The sequence below is a fragment of the Belonocnema kinseyi genome, chromosome 10 (genome assembly GCF_010883055.1).
Source record: "Belonocnema kinseyi isolate 2016_QV_RU_SX_M_011 chromosome 10, B_treatae_v1, whole genome shotgun sequence".
Lineage (NCBI taxonomy): Eukaryota > Metazoa > Arthropoda > Insecta > Hymenoptera > Cynipidae > Belonocnema > Belonocnema kinseyi.
Window position 1 is genome coordinate 68315657 of NC_046666.1, and position 8242 is coordinate 68323898.

An 8242-nucleotide genomic window follows, 5' to 3' on the forward strand; every position below is an offset into this window, starting at 1 on the left:
AAACAGGGTGTTCTTTTCATCTTGTGACATTAAAATATCTTAAGAAATATGCATGCAAACAAAAAATGTCTATGACGGGAACTTTGTATTTTGGAGTGGGAGAAGCAAATCCGCAACAATTTAGCTCATACCCCACCCTCACAGGGCGGTAGGGGAAGGGATAACTTTAGAACTTAAAATTGAAACAAACGTTTTTTATTGCAGATTCAGAATCTCCATTAAAAAATAAGTAATATTTTATTTAAAAAAATGTTTTTGATTCATGCCAGATGGCGATGCATTTGCAAAAAATGAACTTGTTGACTGGTCAAGGCATGCGGTTTCAAACGAAAGCAAAAAGAAGATTCTTATTTCTTATTTAATAAAACAGAAAGAAATAAGAAGACTTTAAATTAATTTCCTCAAAATTTTTTATTTATTTTTGAATAACACCAGGTACAGAATTTGAAATGCGGAAGCCACACCTACATTCCACCCCCGATGACCCAACCCTCAGTTGCGCGAATTAAAAAAAATGTTCCATAAAAGTATAAGTATTTTGTAATGAAGAATTTTGATTGTTTTTTTTTTAAAGATATTTTAATGCGACAAGATGAAAAGAATACCCTGTTTTCACGTGGGTGTGTGTCTGTTTGTGCGTCTATTAAGTTCTAAGCCTTTTATTGTCACGTAAAGCTAATATGTTAAGACCATACTTGTATAAAAGTATTGCAATCATGAGAATATTCGTACTTTTCGAAATTGAAAGTATTGTGTTTGAAAATTCGAAAAATGAAAACATAAATATATTAAAAAGAATAAAAAAAACAGCTAGTTGAAACAGAATATGAAATGGGATAACATGGTTTGATGTTAAAATGAAGGTTAAACCAGTAATATCAACTTTGTCAGTTTGCGGCGTTGAAAGTGAAAGAAGTCAAACTACGGTTTTCAATAGTTTCACCTTGAATTGAATAACGTTTACGCTTTAAGAAGTTGAAACTGACGACGAAACTTCGATATACTTCATAAGAGCGAATGATCTGTAATCTGCTTTTAAAATTCTATCTATTGTAGGTTACTTAAACTCAAATTTTATTTTAAATTTGAAAGCATTTTGTCAAATGGGTTCGAGTCAAACTTCAACTGAAACTTAAAATCATTCTTTCCCGTGTAGATAGAGAAAAGTCGTTATCTAATTTTAATTAGGGATAGCTAATTTTAATTCTTTGGAAATGTTCAAAAATTTTAATATATAAAAAAACTCATTTTTAAGAGTTCGAATTTCATTGCCTGGATTAAAACGGTCACCCTGTCATTGCATTTTTTTGTATATTTTGAGTGTCAAATAAGAGTTTTGCGATTTTAAATTTCCCTCAATAATCGAATTTTACTCTTAAATTCTTAAATTTACTCTTTAAATTCCTTTTTTAAAATTAGGAAACGTACTTTTTTCAATAAAAATGTTTTAAAATAATTTTCTTAACATCTATTTTGGTGTTTCTCGGTTTACTGAATTCTACTTAATTCAATGGATTTTTTTCAGTTTTTCTTTCATTTATCCAGATGTCTAATAAACTCATCTTGAATTCGTAGATATTTCATCAAATTCTTTTGAATTCTCTTAAACTTTTCTAAAATGATAACCTGAATTCCATATATGTTTTCATATTTTTTAATTGTGTTATTTACACTGCCTTTTTTGCTATTTATATACCCTAAAATTATTATATTCATAGCGACAAATTATAATATACATTTTTTTAGATACTAGTATTCTTAAGAGCGTCAAAAGACAAGTAATATTTTAATTTAAAAACATTCGCCTTATTTTCACTTATATAATATTGTAGGTAAATTATGTTGAATAAATAAATGCTGAGAATATATTTGACAATAATTAATTCCATTCTCTAGAATTTTTACTTTATTACTGCTTTAAAGTACGAGCAGCTGATCCCTTGTGGGGGACATAATGTTACCTTATTTATAGAACCAAAAATTGCGTTATTAATTATTCAAAGCAGCTTTTACGTTTCATTGCCTCGGGTGAACCTTGGCCGTTTATTCTCTTTATTTATACACTTTATGCCTTCTAAAATTTTTAATTAAAAGGTTCATCAAAATTGTAAAAATTCAGAATATTAATGTTAAAATTATTTGTAAAACACTTTTTCTTTGAGCTTACAACTTATCATATAATAACCCTTTCCTGATATAATTATTGTTATTAATATAAAAAGTGCTATGAGTATAATAATACAATTTTCAAATAAAATTATTTCGTAATAATAAGTACCTCATGAGATTACGAAAACTCCCTTCAGCTAAATATATGCAAAATTTCTCAGAAGTTTAACTTCTATTGATTAAAGTACCTCGGTAAATATCGCAAACAGCACGGACCATTGAACCGCACACTCTGCAGATGATCATGATTAAATTAATCCTTGTCTTTACTCTTTTCAAGCACGAACGCCCTTTAATATTCACTGAATATTTGTCTGAGGAATATTAATTATTAGCACACTTTACTGATTCTTACCAAAAAAAAGTTGATAAAAATGTTTGTTAAGAATTCTAATAATAAATTTTCATCGATAAAATATGTGTTCTACAAAAATATTTCGTTATGTCACTGAAATGTAGTAATGAAACAAAAATGTACTAAAAAATGTTAAATATTATATCCTTGGTATTAAAATTTTTTAAGTTTGCTTCCGTTTTTAACATGAAAATGTTTTAGTCTTTTTCATTCGGATATTTTATAATTTTGAAAACTTTAATTTTGAATTTGTTCAATTTGGAAAGATGCTGCTTTAAAATGATTGGACTCATTTGCTTAAAACTAAATAAATTGACAATCAGCTAATTTTTAATTAATATTAGATATTCTAAATAAAAAATAATTACAATATTTAATTAAGGAACATTTAGAGTTTCGCAACTATAATTTTCATTTTAGTCTACGCTCTAAGAGGATTTCGCTTTTGGTTCTCTATGGGAGCTTGAGGGTGTAGTTGCACTAAGGTCTGCAACTTCTACGTGCAACTTCATAAGTTGTCATAGTGTGCCTAAAGTTAGTTTAAAAGTTTCAGTGTATGCTAGACACTGCGTCGTGTATTTCGAGGACAGAACCTAAAAGATTTGCATAGCTTTTCTCAGGAAGAAGAAAGAACACAGATAAACTTGCCTTCCTTTTAAAAGCACAGCTGTTATGAAACATTTTCAAAAGAAAAGAAAAACAAAAAAGTGATAATCCATTATCACAAAAATGGATTTTAACGTTTTTCTATACTAGTTGTTTTTTATTGTGAGATTTTTATTTCAAGAAATACTGTTTATATTTTTTCATGGAGACAGAAAATGTAGTAATTCAAATTTCGTGACAAAATAAAATGCCAAATTTAATATTTAAGCATAACCTCACATCTTTGCCTCCCTATGTTACGAAATTTAAATTCAACAGAGTGACCGTAGGTCAAGGAAAATCGGGAATCATTAACATTTTTTGAAAAAGTTTTTTCACATTTAAGAGGATCAAAAAAATACTTTTGAGTATTTTAACAGATTTCAAGGAATATTGAAAAGATCTCAATAATTTTTAGGGGATGTAGAGAATTCTAGGGTACTTTTAAAAATCCTAGGGAATTTTTAAAAGCCTCAAAACGTTTAAAGGGTTTTTAAAAAGGTTTCATAGGATTTAAAATATCTTATGACATTTTAAAGATTCCAAGGCATTTTCAAGAGGCTTAAGAATATTAAAGTAATTTCCAAGCATTTAAATGATTTAAAGTGATTCACAAAGTTTTCGTGTGGTTTTAAAGAATTTAATAGAATTTCTTAAGATATGAAAGGATGATTTTTTACAAACTCTATTGCTTCATTGTTTATAACAATTCTTATATCTAAAAACTCTCAATTACCGAAATTGATTTTAAAAAAAATTTGATTCATCTTTGACACAAGATCAAATGCTCACTTTTTAATTTTCGCATGTGACGAACCATTATATATTCGCAGTTTTTTAAACAATATGTTGTTTATAAATCCAAGCTTTCTTAAATAATTGAAATTTTGTATGGAAAAACTAGAAAAACGTACAACTTAAAAAAAATTTTAAATCGAAAACCGAATTCTGTTGAAAAGTAGCGTATGAGGACTCTCAATATACATATTTATTTTATAGCGCATTGATCCTTTATATTTTTTAAAAATTCTTATTTTTCTTAACTTTGTTCAATAAATGAAAAGGCAATATTTTGAAAAAGATAACATGCTAAGTCAAATTTACAATTTCAGAATAGGGCTAACTAAAATAACTAATAATCGCATCTAGCTAACTAACTAATCGAATTACTAATTTAAAAAATTTTAATTATCCAGAGAAGCAATAAAGCGTCTTTTGTGTAAGAAAAAAGCTATAAAATAAAATAAAAAAGTCTAGACAATCAAGTTCATCCTTGTTCAATTTAAATAATTTTTACAAAGTTTACTAAATAGTTGCAATTTTCTAGCAAAAATTAGAAAAATTTTCGATCTAAAAAAATGTTGAAAATAAAAGACAGCACTCTGTTGGAAAGTAATGCATGAGAACCCTGCATATTCACCATTTATTTGCGGCTCATATATTGATTCATTACCATTGTAAAATTGTAAAAATTCTTTTATTTCTTAACTTTGTTCAGGCATTTAGAAGGCAATATTTTGAATATGGGAACAGTGCAGGTAACGTTAATAGATTATCCAATCGAGTCTGTATAATTTCCCTGGTAATTAGTTAAATTTTAATAATTTTGATTCAGAGAGCAAGAAAGTTCAAAAACTAAAATATTCTTCTTTCATCACTTAAGTTTGTAGTTTGTCCCCTCGGACATGATCAAAAAAATTTTTTTTTAATTTTGTTAATAATCTGTGGCGAAAAATAGAACTTATTACTCTCCTGAAATTTTCTGTTATGGCTAGTCATTATTTAATTACAACCTTAAAAAATGTATATATTTTTCATAATTCTCGATCCCTCTATAAGCAACAATTTTCAAGTTAGGTTTTTTTTAAAGCAATAGTTATAAAAATGGAATAACGGAGTTTATGAACAATAAACAACGTTATTGGTGGTAAGTCTAGTAATTTATTAACAGAAATTTACGCAGATAAGTTTTTATTCGATCAGAAAATTTGTTTTTGCTTTAAAGAGATTTAACCTTTGTGGTGCGACTGTGCAAATATGTCAGTTTTGTTAAAGGGTCATTAGTTTATAACGCTATAAATTACAAAAGGTTTATTCTACAAAAATAAGTATTTTGCTTAGAGATGCTAAAAATGATTTTATAAAATTTGTTTTTAACAAATAAGGATATTGTTTTAAAAATTGATTGAAACAAAAACTGACCAAGATTACGAAAAAATAAACAAGATATTCGTAGCCTGGGAACATTTTTTAACCCTTTGAAAAAAAAGGTCTAAAAAGGACCTATCTATACAGAAGTGTTAGAGGCGACTCCATTAATACGTTTTAAGAGATTTTCAAACAGTGTTCGCAATATATTATTTAATTCTTCTAAATCCACTCAGTATTGTTTACAAATTCCTTGGATTTTTCCAACTTCATTACATACTCACAGAATTTAATATATTTGTTCATATTTTTGACTTGTATTTAGTTTACTTGATTTTTTAAATTTATCTTACATTTTTAACAATTTCAACGAATTATTCTCATTTCCCATAAGTTCATCGAAATTCACGTCAATTTCACTAAGATAAATGGCATTTTTTCAGTTAAAAAAATCACAATTAATTTGAATTCAATTTAAATTGATTTGAAGTCTTCCGAATCAAATTATTTGAATAATTCTTTGAATTACTTTAAATAAAAAAAAAAGTTTTATTATTTATGCAAATTAATCACTTTTTGGGTTATAAATTAGTCACTTTTGTACTTTTCCGTTTAAGTAGGTTACTTTTTCACTTTTCTAATGTAGATCATGATGTGGCAGTCCTGTGAATAATAAATTAAACATTTGATCAATTTTGTTACACATACAGAAATATGAATGAAACATTTAAACATTTTAATTTAAAATTATTTTATTCCAATTATAAAATAGTCTATATTGAAAATGTTACAAGATTAAAATTTTAGTCAGTAAATTAGTCAGAGAATTCTGAAACTGAAGTTTTTTAACCAGCCTGATTCAAGATCTTCTTTTTATATTTTTAGAAGTTGGATCAGATTATCCTTAGCATATGTACCCTTATATTTTATACGATTTTTTTCTTTACAAAGACAGAAAGGATCCTTTTTCTGTCTTGAAATAAAACTTTACCTTGATACCCGAATCAACCGCCAAATTACTTAACACAAAAAAGAACGGGAAAAGTGTAGGCAACCCCATTTCTTGAAGGTGGAACTTAAAGGGAGGAAATTGGTTCCCAGTTCGAGGACTTCTTTTGTAGGATAATTAATTAATTCTTCATGGCCTCATAAATTCGTAAGGCCTAGCCTAAATTGCTGGGCAACGTTATGGCGTGGCGCTTCGACGATGGGGGAAGCTTTAAGTAGAGCAATATGTTCTCTTGAGGTTTCTCTACCATGGTAAAAGACGATAGCAAATGGAATGAATATGGATGACCGGTAAATGACTAGAGGGGTTACTAGTCGATGCAACTAGGACACAAAATGAATTAATTTCAACTTTTCCCATTCTTCACTGATACAGACCTTTCTGTCAGCTTGTTTCAGTATTTATGAATGAACAATGCAACATTACTGTGATACAATGCTCCTCAAACTATTCGCGACTCATGTTAAATTTATTATTTCTCTTCGAAAAACTAGGTTGAATTCAGAAAATATGATGCTATTTTAAATAATTCTTCACCAAGAAATTTTTAACAACAATGTTGTTTTTACTCGCGTAAAAAATTGCAGAAGCCTCAGGGGTAAAGCGGGTAATGCGGCGTGGTGGGCAATGCGGCGCGGTCGCGTTTAGAAAATTAGGTTATTGAAGTTCATTGTTTTTTTTACAAGGTGGAGAGTATGGTTTAGGCGTTTCTCGTCGATTATAAAAGTTGCGAAAGAATCATTGAAGTTTATAGCATTTGCTCAAAGTGTATTACAGTTTTGTTAGTTTTAATCCTTTGACTTTTCTAAAGGATCTCATTTTTTCACAAACAAGTAAAGTTAGTTACCATATGCAATTAAATGTCTTATTTCAATACTATATGTATACACAAACCGATATAATGCCACATTATACAATTGGTAGGGTGATTTGACGCACAGGGATCTTTTTGGAAGATTTAATAATTAAGTACTTTGATATACACGAGGTGTGTTCAAAAAGTAAGGTGACTTTTCAATTTTTGCGGGCTACGTACATTCGAGTTTTTAATTTTTTGTTTTGTTGTGTTGGTACACTCGTCACGATCATATGTTCACAGTTTTGACCATATAGCTCGTATTGTTTTTCTGGCAGAGGCGTAAAAGGTTAGAAGGGTTTGGTGTGCTCGGCGATTTTCTTCTTTCGAAAAAAATGGAGCAAAGAGTTTGCATTAAATTTTGTGTGAAAAATAGAATCCAGTGCTCTAAAACTCTTGAAATGTTAACAGTTGCATACGGTGAGTCTCCTCTGAGTAAGAAAAATGTGTATAAGTGGTACAAGCTGTTGCAAGAAGGCCGAGAGGATGTCGAAGACGAACCTCGCCCTGGACGTCCCAGCACGTCAACAACCAATGAAAACGTTCAAGCAGTGGAAGAAATGGTGTTGAAAAATCGCCGAATTATCAGAAGAGAAGTTGCTGAAGATGTTGGCATATCGGTTGGCTCATGCTATGCTATCTTTTCGGTCGTTTTGGGCATGAGACGTGTGTCAGCGAAATTTTTTCCAAAACTGCTTAATTTTGATCAAAAGATCCATCGCATGACCATTCGCTCAGGAGATGTTGAATGAAGTCAATAATGATTCTGATTTTCTCAAAAGGGTTATAACTGGGGATGAATCGTGGGTATATGGTTATGACGTTGAAACTAAAGCCCAATCCTCTCAGTGGAAGCATCCTGAGTCTCCAAGACCGAAAAAAGCACGTCAAGTTCGGTCAAATGTGAAAGTTTTGCTCACTGTCTTCTTTGATTACCTTTGATTACCTTTGATTACCTTCAAGTTATGCGCCGTTTGCGAGAGGCGATACGCAAAAAACGTCCGGAACTTTGGAAAAACAATTCGTGGCTTTTGAATCACGATAATGCACCTGCTCATTC

At 29.5% G+C, this 8242-nt stretch overlaps 1 protein-coding gene across 1 annotated transcript in view; it reads left to right on the plus strand.

Moving 5' to 3' along the window:
• Nucleotides 1-8242, plus strand: part of LOC117181567 (protein timeless homolog) — a 384720-nt gene that overhangs the window by 206173 nt on the left and 170305 nt on the right. The window lies entirely within an intron of this gene.